General features: G+C 49.8%; 1 protein-coding gene across 1 annotated transcript in view; it reads right to left on the bottom strand.

Moving 5' to 3' along the window:
- Positions 1-15,856, bottom strand: part of EPM2A (EPM2A glucan phosphatase, laforin) — a 148,735-nt gene extending 132,879 nt beyond the window's left edge. The window contains exon 1 of the mRNA XM_040350816.1: positions 15,717-15,856. The gene's annotated coding sequence lies outside the window, so the exon portion shown is untranslated. The remainder of the gene's footprint in view (positions 1-15,716) is intronic.
- Positions 15,857-17,726: the final 1,870 nt, after the last annotated feature.

Genomic DNA, 17,726 nt, shown 5'->3' with positions numbered 1-17,726 from the left:
GTCCCCATTCATCTGTGTCCCCATTCATCTCCCCATTCATCTGTGTCCCCATCCATCTCCCCATTCATCTGTGTCCCCATCAGTCCCCCCATCTGTGTCCCCATCAGTCCCCCCATCTGTGTCCCCATCCATCTGTGTCCCCATCCATCTCCCCATCTGTGTCCCCATTCATCTGTGTCCCCATTCATCTGTGTCCCCATCCATCTGTGTCCCCATCAGTCTCCCCATTCATCTGTGTCCCCATCCATCTGTGTCCCCATCCATCTGTGTCCCCATCAGTCTCCCCATTCATCTTTGTCCCCATCATCTGTGTCCCCATCCATTTCCCCATACATCTGTGTCCCCATCACTCATCAGGCTATCCCCACAAATTGGTGTCCCCATTAGAGCCCCCCCATCATTCATCCGAGTCTCCCTGCACATTTGTGTCCCCATCACAGCCCACCCCCACCTGCATATTTGTGTCCCCTTCAGAGCCATCACCTCCCCTTCCGCATATTTGTGTCACCATTAGAGCCATCAGACCCCCTCCTTACATGTTTGTGTCCCCATAAGAGCCACCAGCACCCCCACATTTGTGTCCCCATCAGACCCCACAGATATTTGTGTCCCCATCAGTGTCATCACCCCCCCCCCCCCACATTTATGTCCCCATCAGAGTCATCAGCCCCCCCCCCCCACATTTGTGTCCCTATCAGAGTCTCATCAGCCCCCCAAAATGTGTGTCCCCATCAGTCTACAACCCCCCCCCACTGTGTCCCTATCAGAGTCATCAGCCCCCACATATTTGTGTCCCCATAAGAGTCAGCCCCCCCCCCCACATTTGTGTCCCCATCAGAGCCATTTAACCCACCCCCACACAAGTGTATCAGCCCCCCTCCTTGCATGTGTCCAGCGCGTCTCCATCACTGGCTTTGCAGACCTGCTGCACCTCCCGACTCCCGCCCCGCTTGTATTACACACTCGTTACTGGTTAACAGCGAGGTGGGAGGCGGGAGCAGGGAGGCGGCTAGGGGTCTGCACTACACCTCATTGGCTGCTGGGATGCCGTGGTCCCAGCAGCCAACAACACAGTGAGACGCCGGAAGGGATTGCGGGACCTGCGCTGCCTATTGCCTGGGGCGAATATGCAGCGCAGGTTCCACAGCTAACAGGTGGATAGGATTCAAGCTGCGGGCCGGAAGAAATGGCCTGGCGGGCCGGATGTGGCCCGCGGGCCGTAGTTTGGAGACCCCTGCTCTAAGGGCTCCACAGAACTGCTGTATTTATACTGGGATTAAATTACACACAGGTGGACTCCATTTATTAATTAGGTGACTTCTGAAGGCAATTGGTTCCACTAGATTTTAGTTTAGGGGTATCAGAGTAAAGGGAGCTGAATACAAATGCAGGTCACATTTTTAAGATATTTATTTGTAAAAAAATAAATAAAAAACATTTATCATTTTCCTTTCACTTCACAATTATGTACCACTTTGTGTTGGTCTATCACATAAAAATACATTTAAGTTTTTGGTTGTAACATGACAAAAAGGTAGAAAATTTCGAGGGGTATTAATACTTTTTCAAGACACTGTAGAAATACTAGAACTTGTACTGAGGGGCATTATTCCTAAAATGTCAGGTTTAATTTACAGCTCATAAGTTTTAAGTACTATTTACTGCTGACATTTTTACCAAGGATAACAAATATGTATAAATAAAGCATAAGAACATATTTCATATTTTATTCAAAATGACATCCAATTATACCAGTCAGATTTTATGTCCCCAATGTACCACACATACAAATAATAAGCTGCATTTACAAATTCAATATGCTGGTAATACACATACCTCACAGTCTCCCTAATTTCCAGAGGACTTTCCCAGGTTTTGAGCTAAATCTGGGAACGTGTGGGCCCATGCTATGTGCCAGTACTAGGAACACTTGTTCCAGCACCCAAAGCTAGTATCTGACTTTTTGCGAAAATGATGGGCCCAAAGGAGAGTGAGGAAATTTGCTTTCTTTTTGTCCTTGTGATGAACATGTCACATGACACAAAGCACCAAGGAAAAGTTTAAAATAGACTTCCTTAGTGGCGTCACACTAGTCCAAGGTCTGATTTGAGATCTGAAGAGGTGGTGAAGGGGGCTGATCTGAGGTCTGAAGAGGATTTGAAGGGGGCTGAGCTGAGGTCTAAAGAGTAGGCGAAGGGGGCTTATCTGAGATCTGAAGAGGAGGTGAAAGGGGGCTGATCTGAGGTCTGAAGAGGGAGGTGAAGGGGGCTGATCTGAGGTCTGAAGAGAAGGTGAAGGGGGCTGATCTGAGGTCTGAAAAGGAGGTGAAGGGGGCTGATCTGAGGTCTGAAGAGGGAGGTGAAGGGGGCTGATCTGAGGTCTGAAGAGGAGTTGAAGGGGGCTGATCTGAAGTCTGAAAAGGAGGTGAAGGGGGCTGATCTGAAGTCTGAAGAGCAGAGGAAAGGGGCTGATCTGAGGTCTGAAGAGGAGGTGATAGGGAGGCTAATCTGAGGTCTAAAGAAAAAAGTGAAGGATGGCCAATCTGAGGTCTCAAAAGGAGGTGAAGAAGCTAGTGCTTCCTTGCTGTGAACATGTCCAAATCACCACCAGGATTTAGCCCTCATTATCGGATGAGAGGTCCAGATACCAGCTTCCATGGATGAGGAATACGGAAGGAGGTTGCAAGAGATGTGGATACAGCACAGGGGACCAGTGTCAGAGCAGGTTCTGCTGGGATGGTATGACTCAGTCCACCTTAAACTCTGGAAGAAAGTGCTAGTTCGTGAGCAGCAACACCAGGGAAAAATTCTCCACTTCATCCACGTAAGGTACTGGTCACAGTATGAAGTGCGAGTGCTGTTATTGGGGAAACTACCGAACAAGGCGTGGACAGCCGAGTTAAGCAGGTTGATCCAGGCAGAGATGTGGTTGGATGAGAGCTACAGAGCCCTCCACTGGTATGTAGCCCAAGTGTGCCCATGGACAACGGATGACAGTCTGACAGAAGGCTTTGACTACAGCAGCCTGGGACTGTTGTACTGCAGACTGTCCAAGGACCCTGACTTTGGGAGTGATGTGGAGTGGCGTTTGGAGTAAATTATGGATTACAGAGACCGAAGACTAAATATCTCGGAAATGCTGGACACAGGAATATTTGGAGTTTCTAGACATTCAGAAATGGGAGCTGGAGATCGCCTAAAGATGGCTGCTAGACTCTGTTCAGCAGGGCTGGGCTCCCATTGCCTGGGACTATCATGAAGTACCAACCGACAGCTCTGAAATCACGGCTGAAGTGTCGGCAATGGGGCAGAGTAACATTGTGCTTTGCCCACCTCCAGCTATGGAAACAGAGCTCTTATGGCAGAGGCAGCAAGTGTTGACTCATTTTAATGAACCTGTTCCTGCACAGGACGAGCTTGTATAGAGAAATGCGTTTGTCCAGCAGCCAGAGGAAGGTACAGAAGATGGAGCAGCTGGCTCATCTTCCTAGCTCTAGTTCAAGGGATCAGGAGAAGAGAAAGACATCCTCACTCCCTGTCAGGAATGCTGGTAGATCAGACTGTGTGACCGCACAGAGGAACCAAACAAGGTGAGTAGTGAAATAAAAGGGGTTGATTTACAAATGTGTGAACCACCAGTGCACAATAAAACGACAAACAGTATGTACAAATAAAGGGGAATACCGTATTCATAAACGAGCCAAGCCGAGGTCATACACATGAGAGGTCAGTAGATGGGTGAGGATGGGAACACAGCGGATCAGGGAGCGGATGGATGGACAGGCTGCGGGGCAGGAATCCAAGAGGGAACAGGAACCAATGTAAACAGGCAAAGGGAAGAACCGGTCCAGGATAAGCTCAGGATGGGGAACAGAAACAGAGTCCAGATAGCAGGGTCAGATAACAGGCTCAGGTCCAGGAGGTATGACGATACCAGGGCGAGGAGTGATTACACACGCTGGGTATTTATAGAGGCGTGCTGATTGCATTCAGGTCACACCTGAACGCAGGAAGGGCTGTATGCTCCATACTGCCAAGAACGCCCCGCTGGTGGACGCCAGTACTGCACGCCAAATACCAGGCAGTAACACCAGCAGGGGGAACCTTCCCTGACAGTACCCCCCCTCAAAGGAGTGGCCTCCGGACGCTCCAATTAGATGTTGCTGGGGGAAGTCCGTGGTGTCAAGCTGGGCAGCAGATAAAGTCACATCAGGTTGGGCCGGATGAAAGTCCATGACTTTTAACAGGGCAAAGTGCAGCTCAAGCTGGGCAGCGGGTACAGAAATCTTAGGTTGGGCAAAAAGTACATCAAGCTGGGATGCAGATAGGGGCAAATCAAGCTGGGCAGCAGACTCCGGGTCGTCGAGCTGGGCAGCAAGCTCCGGGTCGTCGAGCTGGGCAGCAGGCTCCGGGTCGTCGAGCTGGGCAGCAGGCTCCGGGTCGTCGAGCTGGGCAGCAGGCTCCGGGTCGTCGAGCTGGGCAGCAGGCTCCGGGTCGTCGAGCTGGGCAGCAGGCTCCGGGTCGTCGAGCTGGGCAGCAAACTCCTGGTCGTCGAGCTGGGCAGCAAACTCCGGGTCGTCGAGCTGGGCAGCAAACTCCGGGTCGTCGAGCTGGGCAGCAAACTCCGGGTCGTCGAGCTGGGCAGCAAACTCCGGGTCGTCGGGCTGGGCAGCGGGCAGGGACACCTCAGACTGGGCAGCGGACAGGAACTTCACAGGCAGGGCGGATGGCACTGAAACAGGCAGGGCAGATGGCACTGAAACAGGCAGGGCAGATGGCACTGAAACAGGCAGGGCAGATGGCACTGAAACAGGCAGGGCAGATGGCACTGAAACAGGCAGGGCAGATGGCACTGAAACAGGCAGGGCAGATGGCACTGAAACAGGCAGGGCAGATGGCACTGAAACAGCAACTTCAGGCTGGCAAACTGGCACAGCAACTTCAGGCTGGCAAACTGGCACAGCAACTTCAGGCTGGCAAACTGGCACAGCAACTTCAGGCTGGCAAACTGGCACAGCAACTTCAGGCTGGCAAACTGGCACAGCAACTTCAGGCTGGCAAACTGGCACAGCAACTTCAGGCTGGCATACAGGGTCAGGCTGGCAAACTGGCCGCATAGCAGGTAGAGGTTTGGCAGAATCAGGTTCAGCTGGCATGCAAGCAGACTGGAGCAGGTTGGTTGGTGTGGAGACAGGTTGGGTTACTGGCAGGATCATCTTGGTTGGGAAAAACTTTCGTTTTTTCTTGGGCTTAGCCACAGAAGCTCTGTAGGTAAGGGGTGCAGCGGACTGGAAAGGAGGATTGGGATATGGCAGAGTAGAGGGAACAGTAGCTGGAGGAAGTTTTTGTGGGTTAGTAGGCGGCTGAGGAGAGACAGGTGGGTTGTATGCAGGATAGGTACAGGGAGCAAAGACTGGATATTGGTATCTGGTGGGAAGCAGTGTATACTGAGCTTCGACTGGGGTTGCCATTGGTGATGGACAGATGGATCTTTGGGAAGGTGAGTGGTTAATGGCAGGGCTGGAAACAGGTGGATTAAAGGCAGGATAGGTACAATTAGTAGAAACTGGGTAGTAATATTTGGTAGGATGCGGAATTATCTGGGCTGGGGTTGCCATAGGTGATGGACAGATGGATCCTTGGGAAGGCAGGTGGTTAATGGCAGGGCTGGAATCAGTGGCGGAACTACCACCATAGCGACCCACGCGGGCGCTATGGGGCCCGCAGCCGAGTGGGGCCCGGCAGTGTTGCCAACCGTACGTTAATTTAGTCGATTTCACCCCATTTTCGGGGTGTCCGTGAATGTCCGTTATGGGCAGCCGGTGCCATTAAAAAAGATGGCTGCAGGCCGGCCATGCAACTGCGCATGTGCCGTTCCAAAGCCTGCAGGACTCGGCAAAGATCGTACAAACTCGGCTGGGCGGCTCATGCGCAGTAGCGAAATGTCGCCATCTGGCGCCATTTTTGAATGGGCAGTGGCGCGTCTCGGCAGTATATCAGTGGAGCGGGCTGTGGAGTCGGGCAAGGCGGTGCAAACTATCCCTGCCCTATGACTGCGGATGAGCGCCGGTGGATGGATTCCCCTCCCAGCGCCTTCTGCAGCCTGCCCAGCGAGTATGGGATTGCCCGGCCGTGCCGCCCTCCTGCTGTGTGCCTGGATGGGAGCTCCGGTGGATGGATCACATCCCGGCGCCTGCTGCAGCCTTACCGACCCCCCATTAAGAAAGTGAGTCCCACGGCCGAGCCGCCCCCCTGTGTGCCTTGATAGGAGCAGCGGCGGGGACAGCTGCACATGGAGGAATTGATCTTTCCATATTCCTCCTGCAGCCGCTGAATGACCGCTTCTTCTGCTGGCGTTCATTGGCTGCAGGAGGAATATGGAAAGATCAATTCCTCCATGTGCAGCTGTCCCCGCCGCTCCTCCTATCCAGGCACACAGGGGGGCGGCACGGCCGGGGACTCACTTTCTTTATGGGGGGGTCGGTCAGGCTGCAGCAGGCGCCGGGACGTGATCCATCCACCGGAGCTCCTCCTATCCAACTTTTTACTGCCAACGTGCTCCCTAGTTCCTCCCAGTTCTCCCTGCATACCTTCTCTGCTCCCTGGCTCCTCCCCAGTGCTTTCTGCCCCCACTGTGCTGCCCTGTCCCCCCCCCCACTGTGCTGCCCTGTCCCCCCCCCTGTTCTGTGCTCTCCCCCCCCCACAGTACTTTCTGTGTTCCCCCATGCTACCCCCACTGTGCTGTCCAGTCCCCCCCCACTGCTCCTTAGCTCCCCTGCAGTGCTCTCTGGTCCCCTCTGTGCTCCCTGGCTCTCCCCCCTCACTGTGCTGTCCAGTTGTCACCCCCCCCCCCCCCAATAGCTCTTCACCTCCCCTCCAGTGCTCTGTGCTCCCTTGTTCCCCCACACTGATATCCCCGCCACAGTGCTCTCTGGTCCTCCCTGTCTCCCCCCCCATACTCCCTCCCAGTGCTCTCCAACCCCCTGCTCCCTGGATCCCCCAACATTGCTCTCCAGCCCCCCAGAGCTCTCTGCTCCCCACGTACTCCCTACAGGAGGGGCTGCAGACATGGAGGGGCTAGAGATCCCTCTCTCCCCTCCCCCTCTTGTTCCTGAGCCAGGAAGAGTGGGCTGCTGGGGACCAAGCCTGCCTTGAGACTGTAACTTTAATGGAGGTCATCTGTGTTGCACTGCTGAAGTGCTGTCAGAGTCAGTAATTTTCATATGTGCCCATATCTTGTCTTCCCTGAGCCATAAAGGGGTAGCAGTCTGTTTTCTGGGCACTGCAGTCTGAGGCTCTTTTGCTGTTGGGGGCAAAGGCTGCGTCTCTCTGTGGGGGGGGGGGGGCAGAGGCTGCATCTCTCTGTGGGGGGGCAGAGGCTGCATCTCTCTGTGGGGGGGGGCAGAGGCTGCGTCTCTCTGTGGGGGGGCAGAGGCTGCATCTCTCTGTGGGGGGGCAGAGGCTGCATCTCTCTGTGGGGGGGGGGGGCAAAATCAGTCTCTCTCTCTCTTATAATAACCTCAAATATATAAATGATACTGGTATACTCAAACACCAATACCATAAGTGTGAATATGAATATGCAGAAAAAATGAAAAAAAAAAAATATTAAAAATTAAATACAATTCAAACAAACAGTCCAAAAGTCCATAAGTGTCAGGAGATGAGTGAATTAAACGAAAATAAATCTCCACCACGTGACAATCCACCAAAATTTTGAAGTGATCCCTCCACCGTTGTAGATGGCTACTCTCACCTTCATATATGGACCACTGAGTTAACAGATGGTCAATAAAGCAAATCAAATAGGCAGGTCATGAACAGGAACCAGGCTGATGTATTAGATCCTCATAAGACAACCAAACCGCAAAGGACAGGTGCATGTAAAGAGATAATCACAGACTAAGTGCTCACTGTTGCAATGTGTGGATTTATTCTTTACAAGAGTCAGGCTACTCACATTTGGCCAGACAAAAAACGGCATGAAGTAACAATCTTTAGGAATGAACAGCAGATGAGCGACGTGATGTTTCAGGCTCCTAAACCACATATTCCTCCTGCAGCCAATGAACGCCCGCAGAAGAAGCGGTCATTCAGCGGCTGCAGGAGGAATATGGAAAGATCAATTCCTCCATGTGCAGCTGTCCCCGCCGCTGCTCCTATCAAGGCACACAGGGGGGCGGCTCGGCCGTGGGACTCACTTTCTTAATGGGGGGGTCGGTAAGGCTGCAGCAGGCGCCGGGATGTGATCCATCCACCGGAGCTCCCATCCAGGCACACAGCAGGAGGGCGGCACGGCCGGGCAATCCCATACTCGCTGGGCAGGCTGCAGAAGGCGCTGGGAGGGGAATCCATCCACCGGCGCTCATCCGCAGTCATAGGGCAGGGATAGTTTGCACCGCCTTGCCCGACTCCACAGCCCGCTCCACTGATATACTGCCGAGACGCGCCACTGCCCATTCAAAAATGGCGCCAGATGGCGACATTTCGCTACTGCGCATGAGCCGCCCAGCCGAGTTTGTACGATCTTTGCCGAGTCCTGCAGGCTTTGGAACGGCACATGCGCAGTTGCATGGCCGGCCTGCAGCCATCTTTTTTAATGGCACCGGCTGCCCATAACGGACATTCACGGACACCCCGAAAATGGGGTGAAATCGACTAAATTAACGTACGGTTGGCAACACTGCCGGGCCCCACTCGGCTGCGGGCCCCATAGCGCCCGCGTGGGTCGCTATGGCGGTAGTTCCGCCACTGATTCCAGCCCTGCCATTAACCACCTGCCTTCCCAAGGATCCATCTGTCCATCACCTATGGCAACCCCAGCCCAGATAATTCCGCATCCTACCAAATATTACTACCCAGTTTCTACTAATTGTACCTATCCTGCCTTTAATCCACCTGTTTCCAGCCCTGCCATTAACCACTCACCTTCCCAAAGATCCATCTGTCCATCACCAATGGCAACCCCAGTCGAAGCTCAGTATACACTGCTTCCCACCAGATACCAATATCCAGTCTTTGCTCCCTGTACCTATCCTGCATACAACCCACCTGTCTCTCCTCAGCCGCCTACTAACCCACAAAAACTTCCTCCAGCTACTGTTCCCTCTACTCTGCCATATCCCAATCCTCCTTTCCAGTCCGCTGCACCCCTTACCTACAGAGCTTCTGTGGCTAAGCCCAAGAAAAAACTAAAGTTTTTCCCAACCAAGATGATCCTGCCAGTAACCCAACCTGTCTCCACACCAACCAACCTGCTCCAGTCTGCTTGCATGCCAGCTGAACCTGATTCTGCCAAACCTCTACCTGCTATGCGGCCAGTTTGCCAGCCTGACCCTGTATGCCAGCCTGAAGTTGCTGTGCCAGTTTGCCAGCCTGAAGTTGCTGTGCCAGTTTGCCAGCCTGAAGTTGCTGTGCCAGTTTGCCAGCCTGAAGTTGCTGTGCCAGTTTGCCAGCCTGAAGTTGCTGTTTCAGTGCCATCTGCCCTGCCTGGAATGTAGTGGTTTGGCAGAAATCATGAGATCTGACCATGCCTGCAGCACAGGCTGAACAAAAGCAGGTTCACACACACCTTGCCTAATCAGAGACTGCACAGAACAAATGCACTCAGACAACTTTTGCTGGGGACAGGAGGAATAATGCTCATCAAAAGACGCCGGATCATCCTCTAATAACCACACCAGGGATTCAACTTGGTCATGACTGAAGGGGGGAGAGAAATCGTCACTGCCATCAGGAATAAATGACAGAGCTGGCTTTACACACAACCGAATTAATGCCTGAACATCATCATAAGACATATAACCCTGATCCACCATGGAATGGGCTGATCGGATGGCTTCCATCAGCTGGTCACTTGTCCATCCCTCAAAAACCTGGCGACAATATTCCTCATCCTCCTCTGCCAGCAAAGAAAAGTAAATGATTTCATTGAAATCCATTTTCAAAAAACTCACAACACCAGTATGGTTCCTCAAAGCAATCACGTCTGATCAAGGGATGGCCCTGGTATACTGTCAGGAATGCTGGTAGATCAGACTGTGTGACCGCACAGAGGAACCAAACAAGGTGAGTAGTGAAATAAAAGGGGTTTATTTACAAATGTGTGAACCACCAGTGCACAATAAATGACAAACAGTATGTACAAATAAAGGGGAATACCGTATTCATAAACGAGCCAAGCCGAGGTCATACACATGGGAGGTCAGTAGATGGGTGAGGATGGGAACACAGCGCATCAGGGAGCGGATGGATGGACAGGCTGCGGGGCAGGAATCCAAGAGGGAACAGGAACCAATGTAAACAGGCAAAGGGAAGAACGGGTCCAGGATAAGCTCAGGATGGGGAACAGAAACAGAGTCCAGATAGCAGGGTCAGATAACAGGCTCAGGTCCAGGAGGTATGACGATACCAGGGCGAGGAGTGATTACACACGCCGGGTATTTATAGAGGCGTGCTGATTGCATTCAGGTCACACCTGAACGCAGGAAGGGCTGTATGCTCCATACTGCCAAGAACGCCCCGCTGGTGGACTCCAGTACTGCACGCCAAATACCAGGCAGTAACACCAGCGGGGGGAACCTTCCCTGACACTCCCCAGCCACAAATAACAGAAATGTTTTTTATTAACTTTTCAATAAAGGATGTTACATTTACTGAGGTTTCAAATTAAGTGCTGACAACAGGGCAGAGTTCACTGGTAACATATTCTAGGTTCCACAGACAGAAGATGGTGAACCTCTATCCCCAGACACCAATTCCTAGAGACTGGGGGTTTAATAGACTTTAATGCTGAGGAGGAACAGCCTGGTGAGCATCCAACAGAAGAGCTGGCATCAGAGCATGGTGCTGTTGACCTCTGCATACAACAATCAGTGGCCCTGAAGGATTTGTGCAAGGCCTCCGACTTTTCAGTTTACTTCTCAGCGGAACAACTGGCAGCTGGGCAGAACGCTACTGGTCTCTGCACACAACAAACTCTGCAGGAGCTCCAGGAGGAGAATGCAATCGGCACCTCACAACTGAAGCTTGAGCTGTGGAGCTGTGGATAGGACTGCAGTCTCCACTGACAGCAAGAGGAGTTTGCAATAGTGCAGAGTTCTGCTGGCCTCTGCGCTCAACTAACAAAAGATGGACTTCCATCCCCAACAGCATGACAGAGTAAGCCCGGCCACCCTATCTTCTCTCCAGTGGCTGAAAGCACTCCAGGGCAAAAGGCCAGTCTGCACCTCTTCCCAGCGATGTGTATGTTCTATGAGAGAGGCAGAGGTTGGCTGGGTGAGTAATGCTCTGTTGAGGACAATTTTATTTTGGGTACTGTGTGGGTACAAGCATTGGGGGACTGGAACTACAGACTAACTTTGAAGTCAACCTGTCTGGGATCTCCTCCTGTGTTAGTCTCCTGCCAAAAGGGGAGATATGTGACGGGAGTCACTTTGGACAGGGGGCCCGCGGAGCCCAACTTACTTAGTCAGCTCCCCAAGCCCCTCCTATGTGTAAGTTGCCCTGTGTCTATTAGGGGCACATGGGGACAGAGAAGCCCAGTCTGGTCTGCCCTAAACAGACTAACAGTACATCCACACATACCCTCCTTAACAGCTCTCCTTACCCCTCCTGGATGTACTTTCCCAGACTTAGCATTTTGTTTTACCACTGTTATCCTGGGTCTTATATGTGTGGTTTGTGTTGAAAGTTGGAGAGGCTCCTTTGCTTGGGACTATTTCTGGGTATATTTGCCTTGGTCATTCCCTGTGACACTGAATATGGAAATAACACTGCTTTCACCAACATTTACAGCACTTTGTTACCCAGATATAACGTGTGACTGTCGTCCCCTGTTCCTAAGTTACCGGGCAGTCCCACTTTTCCCAGCCTAGCTTATGGAACTGTTATCGGCCACCACTGCTACCATGCCTGGCTCCTCCTTACTGTTTGCATCATGTGTTTCTAGCATGTAGACTGGGGGCAGGGTGGGGGGGTAGATTTCTCCAACCACCTTCCTGCTGATATGTAACTGGTGATTGAATTATGTGTCATTATGCAAAGAAGGGAGGGGATTGTCCCCAGACTGTATATCTCTTTGTACCTGTGTTTCAATAAACAGTCTTATGTCTTCCACCACCCTACGCTGAGTCTCGACAAGTGACTTGGTGGACTGCGGGATCTGGTATAGTTGTGTTATCGAGCAAGGGAGGCTTACACAGTGGACATACTCCTCTCGAGGATGGGGTCTGTCACAGGGCTTATCTGAGGTCTGAAGAGGAGGTGAGGGGGGGGGCCTAATCTGAGGTCTGAAGAGGAGGTGAAGGGGGGCTGATCTAAGGTCTGAAGGGGAGGAAAAGGGCAGCTGATCTGAGGTCCAAAGGCAAGGTGAGGGGGCTGATCTGAGGTCTGAAGGTGAAGTGAAGGGGGCTAATCTGAGGTCTGAAAGGGAGCGTTATATGAGCTAATATGAGGTGTGGAGGGCAGGTCAAAGAGGGTTAATTTAAGGGCTGAAAAAAGGAGGTTTGATGTTTTCCCAATCCCCAGTTGACACTAGACCACTTCCTCCTCATGTTGACATTATTACCCAGGGCCTTCTGTTTTCCAAAACACTGACTCCAGGGTTTTTAGTTTTTTTTGCTTTGACCACTGATGATAGGGCTTTTCCGCCTCCCACTGATGCAGGGGCATTTTTTTCTCCCACTGATGTTGGGCATTTTTTTCTCCCACTGACCAATGAAACAGGGATTTTTTTTTCTCCAATGACTAACTCCAGGTGTCTTACTCCCATTGATTAATGATACCAGGCATTTTTTGCCCATTGACCGACAATGCCAGGTGTTTTTTTCTCCCACTGATCAATGTCACTGGCCATTTTTTTCGTGCCACTGTCAATACTTCCCAACTGTCTCTCACTTGGAGGGACTGTCCCTTTTTTGGAGCAAAATCCCTCTATCCATCTTTCCTTCTGAGTTGTCCCTCATTTTGGCCAAATGTGTAAGTCTCTATAACAAAAATAATACAACACTTAAAGTGGAGTTCCACCCATTTTTTTATGTTTGTCTGTGCTGCATGCTCTAATCTCATAGTGTTCAGAATGGACAATTTTTGTTTAATTTGTTGCTTGTAAATACCTTTATTTTGTAGTCCTTCATTACTTCCTCCTCCTTATTTGCCTAGGCTATTTGCAAGGGTTTCTGGGATAGGCATCATGTTTCCCAGTAGTCCTTGCAAACCTGACTGAAACCTATTACATTGCTTGTGCACTGAGCATGTGCGAGATATGCAAAGCTGAAATCCAGGAAGTCATACAGTCTGGCTTCATGATGCCCACACTTAAGATGGCCACGGTCTATTTCTAGATTATAAATTATTTAAATGCTGTAACAACCTAACAAAACGGACCTTAGTTTACAGACTAACTTTACTAGAATACATTAAGCTTGTGTATTACAGGGGTATTTATATTTAAAAAGTGAAATTGTGGGTGGAACTCCCCTTTAACCACCAAAAGTGTTACACTGCACCAAACCTTTCACACAAACCTATTTATTATCACATTATTGTTTTAGACAGCCAGTCCAAAGGAAACAGAATGATGAAAAAACACTTGAGTTTAGTCAGTATTTTTTGCTTATTTAATTCTTCATTGGCCACATATCAGGGGGCGTGGCAGGGTGTGTGTCCTTCATCTACACACTTTGCGCTAAAGAGTGTCCCTCTTTCCCATCTCAAAGTTGGGAGGTATGCCATATTTTCCATTTATTCATACTACTATTAGCTGCTAGGTAGTCTTGCCCACACATACATTCTTTTAGGTTTACACATGCTGTTTTATATATGCGTTTTCATGTATGCATTTCTTTTATATATGCATTTTTTTATATATGCATGTGTATTCTATATGTATTTGCTATATATTCTTCATATTAGTTATTGTTATTTGGTTGTGAGTGGTGTGCTCAGGAGTTCCACAGCGGCATTATATACAGGAGATGGGTGTTTGTGTTTGTCTTTTTCTTTCCTCTCTCGATCTATGCACTGCCTCTTGATTGCTGAGTGTTTTGTGATTGACTGAGCCCGGCATACCCACCCCCACTCCCCCTGGAAAATAGAGCTTGACGGCCTATGATTTTCAATGGTTTCAGAAAGGAGCCTATAGGAGTTCTGAAACTCATTAACATATCAACCAGCTCACCCCAGGTGTTACATCACATCCTGCCCTGTGTTCCACAGTGACGTTCCTCACTTCCTGGAACACTGGACTTCGTTTCCTCACTGACAACATGCTGTCACAAGCTGCTTCCATCGAATGTGGCATGGCTGCAGATAAGCTCTTTGATTTTACATTTGGATTTTTATTTGTCATAAACCTATTGATGTTGCACTTAGTTGGCGCCCCCTTGTACACTTGTTTCAGCACCCTTGTTGTCGGAAAATTTTAACGCATGCTATACAACATTTGTTGGCAGAAAATACGACAATTGTCCGATGGAGCATACAAATGGTCTGATTTCCTGACAACAGCCTGCCATCACACAATTCCCGTCGGAAAATCCAATTGTGTGTACGGGCCTTTACTTTAACTACGCCACTTTAAACCATGCCCAATATTCTTGCTATGTGCCCCCTGCCTACAATCTAAAGTTGAAAGGCATACATACACACAGATTTCCAGTCTTAGTCTTGAAACAAAATGGAGCCCATTTACTTTTTATGAACAATGCAGATGCCTTGTGTTGCAGTGCTTTGCCATAGGGAGCTCTGTGGCCAGGTTCTCAGACACGTGTGCTGATTTATTTAGCTCCTGGGCTTGGAGATGAACTACTGATTGACAAGCTGTTCAAGCACTAATTGCTGCTTGGAACCACTGAGCCCAGGTGCCATGTTAAAACAGTGCTTGGAGAAATTGCAACTATCCCAGTCCCATCTGAAAAGGGCATATGAGGTTCAAGTGGTTAAAAGGAGACCATACAGATCACACAATAATGCAATAAAATACAAATGAAAATCTATGTCCTTAGACACTGCAACCCTTATACTACAGCTGACCTAGTTCAAAGGAGAATCAAATCTTTGAATTTCCCATCCAATCATGATTCCCCAACTCTCCAAACAGCGCAAAAACATTTATGGAAAGATCATTTTGCGGTTGACTCATGGCTATTTCTGCCTCTTTATACTTCTAAAGTTAAAAAAGTACAATAAGGTCCTATGCACAAACGCTTTCAGGCATGTAATGTAAATTCGGGTATATTTCTGCATCCAGCGGAGACCGCTTCAGCTGCCCATATTATGGAATGGCTGTATGCAGGTAAATAATATGCTTTTGCATAAACCCATGCACATGGGCATGTAACCCTTATCATGGCTATTGTGGGTACAGGTATCTTATGCCTGTGCGCATGCGTGTGTTTACACAAGCATGCTGTTTACCTGCATACAGCTAGCGGCTGTTTATCCTGGGCTCAGATGCATGAGGCCCAAATATCTACACAGACATAGGCTTATTGCACTGTGGTGAAGAGGAGACAGGCATGCCATACACATTGTGCTGTTAACCAAGGTGCTGTCAACCAGGATTCCTAAAATGTATTCCATGATTGCCTCTGTTGTTTATTTTCAGATGAGTCAGTTATGCCAGTGCTTATGCGTTTTGTAACAGATGCCACAAAAATATCAGAAAGCATTAGAAGGGAAATATATAGAATCATTTGCAACAAGAGAAACCTGTACCTTTCTACGCAGTTCAGCACAGGCCTTGAGGACAAGCCCTCTATTTGCAGCTCAGGAATACTGGCACAGATCTACTGAACAGTCAGTCCCTCCTTCTCTGTGCAATGGAGCAGAGATCTAGCTGCTGCACATAAGGAGAGGGAGGGGAAAGAGGTGGCTCAAACCACAGCTAATATGCTGTGCACTATGCATAGTCCGTAAATAGACGGCTGTTGCTGTCTCAGTGTATGTATTAAACAACTGTGTGTTATGAACAAACAGAATAACCATGAGAAATGCTACGTCCATTCAAAGCTAGTCATTTTTAGTGATTAACGGCAAGATTGTTAACATTTGCAGATGTCAGTGTATCAGGGCAATTCTCCTCCCTTGATTTGTGCAGATCTCAATAGCTAGTTTTATCCATTGTTTATAGACAAATCGTGGTAGATTATCTCTTCTTCAATATATTGTGTGTATTTCTCCTTATTTAGTTTGTATGACTTTAACTATTAGCCTAGGTTCACACTATTGCTGCTGCATAATCATGCATTTTTGTAGCCCCCCTTTGTGTGTTTTTACATGCCTTTTTGATGCTTCATCTGTTCTTAGTAGGAAGAGGAGACTGGTTATTAAAATTACATTTGGCCAAAGCTTTTTTGGTCATGCTTCTCTTCTGGGTCACAGGAGTGCACTTACTTTTGCACTGCAGTGCCCCAAAATCATCCGACAGCAGACTAAAGCCTGCTGTGAACTGACATCACTGAGCCACTTCAGGCTCTGAAAGGATCCCAACCAGTGGCGGCCTACTCTTGCAGCGCCGCCCCCCCCCCCCCCCTAATCCATGCACTCGGCCCCTAATCTACATGCAGGACGCCGGACACATGGATTTCAATGTCTTCTTTTTGTTTTTGAAGAACATGATTATAGAGCCTGAGGCTCTAATTGTCTTCAAAAGAGTAGGCATGGGGCACAGAGCACTGCGTCCCGAGCCCACCCAGTTGTGTGAAGTTAGCAAATTAATATTCGCTAATGTCTTCCTGGTTCTCTTCCCGGCAAAATCAGTAAGCAGGTCCTGAGACCCAATTGGCCGTGAGTCTTAAGAACCGATTGGCTGAGAGTCCCAAGTCCTGATTGGCCAGGAGGAGAAGCGACCGCTGGGATTTAAAAAGGAGGCGCAGAAGGGAAGCCATCAAAGCTGCGACCTGTATGGGGTAAGTGTGCGGCTGGCGGGGGCCTGGCGATCGATCGAGCAATGGGAGGTTGGCTGGCTGGGGTGGGGGTGGCAGACTGGGGAGTACCAGCCATCACTGATCCCAACCATACTGTTGGGATCCACCCAGCTGCCTGATTGACAGCTGGCACTGGCTCTTAGCATGCGGCTGAGAGCTGGAGCCACCTGTGCCTACTATTCTTCAGCCCCCATCAACACAGTTACTGTTTTCTTTCCATTCCACTATGCGATTTCCCTGCGGTTTCTCCACCCGCACAAGCACTGCGATTTTAAATGCGTGGAGTGCCATTCAGAGGGTATGGTTGAGAGTATCGCTTGCGATTTCCACACCTGCAATCAGGGGCGGACTGACAACTCATGGGGCCCCCGGGCAATAGAAGATTATGGGGCCCCTCTGGCTTACAGATGGCCACCACGCCAGTAGGTAGTGCAGAGGCAGGGCAGCTAAAATCTTGGGATATTCACATTAAAAGCATGTCAGTTTCGGACATATCAGGGACAGATCTAAAAAAAACACAGATTTTTACATACTGTCCCTGGTTTTACTGAGCCTGGCAACCCTCATGGGGGCCCCCTAGTGGCATGTGGCCCTCGGGCAGTGCCCGAGTGACTCAATGGTCAGTCCGCCCCTGCCTGCAATCATAGATGGGTGACCACATTTCCAAACTGCCATTCAGGGACCCCCCCCCCCCCCCCTCGTGGGTAACGCCCTCGGTCCAGCCCAAAAAAATATGATTTTTGATACTTTGCTTTTGTTTTTCCAAAAATTGGCAAAAAAAACAGTGGTCACCATTTTA

Source organism: Rana temporaria, chromosome 4 (assembly GCF_905171775.1).
Source record: "Rana temporaria chromosome 4, aRanTem1.1, whole genome shotgun sequence".
NCBI classification, from domain to species: Eukaryota; Metazoa; Chordata; class Amphibia; order Anura; family Ranidae; genus Rana; species Rana temporaria.
The sequence above is the reverse complement of the archived record's forward strand: the minus strand, read 5'-3'. Positions and strand labels throughout refer to the sequence as shown.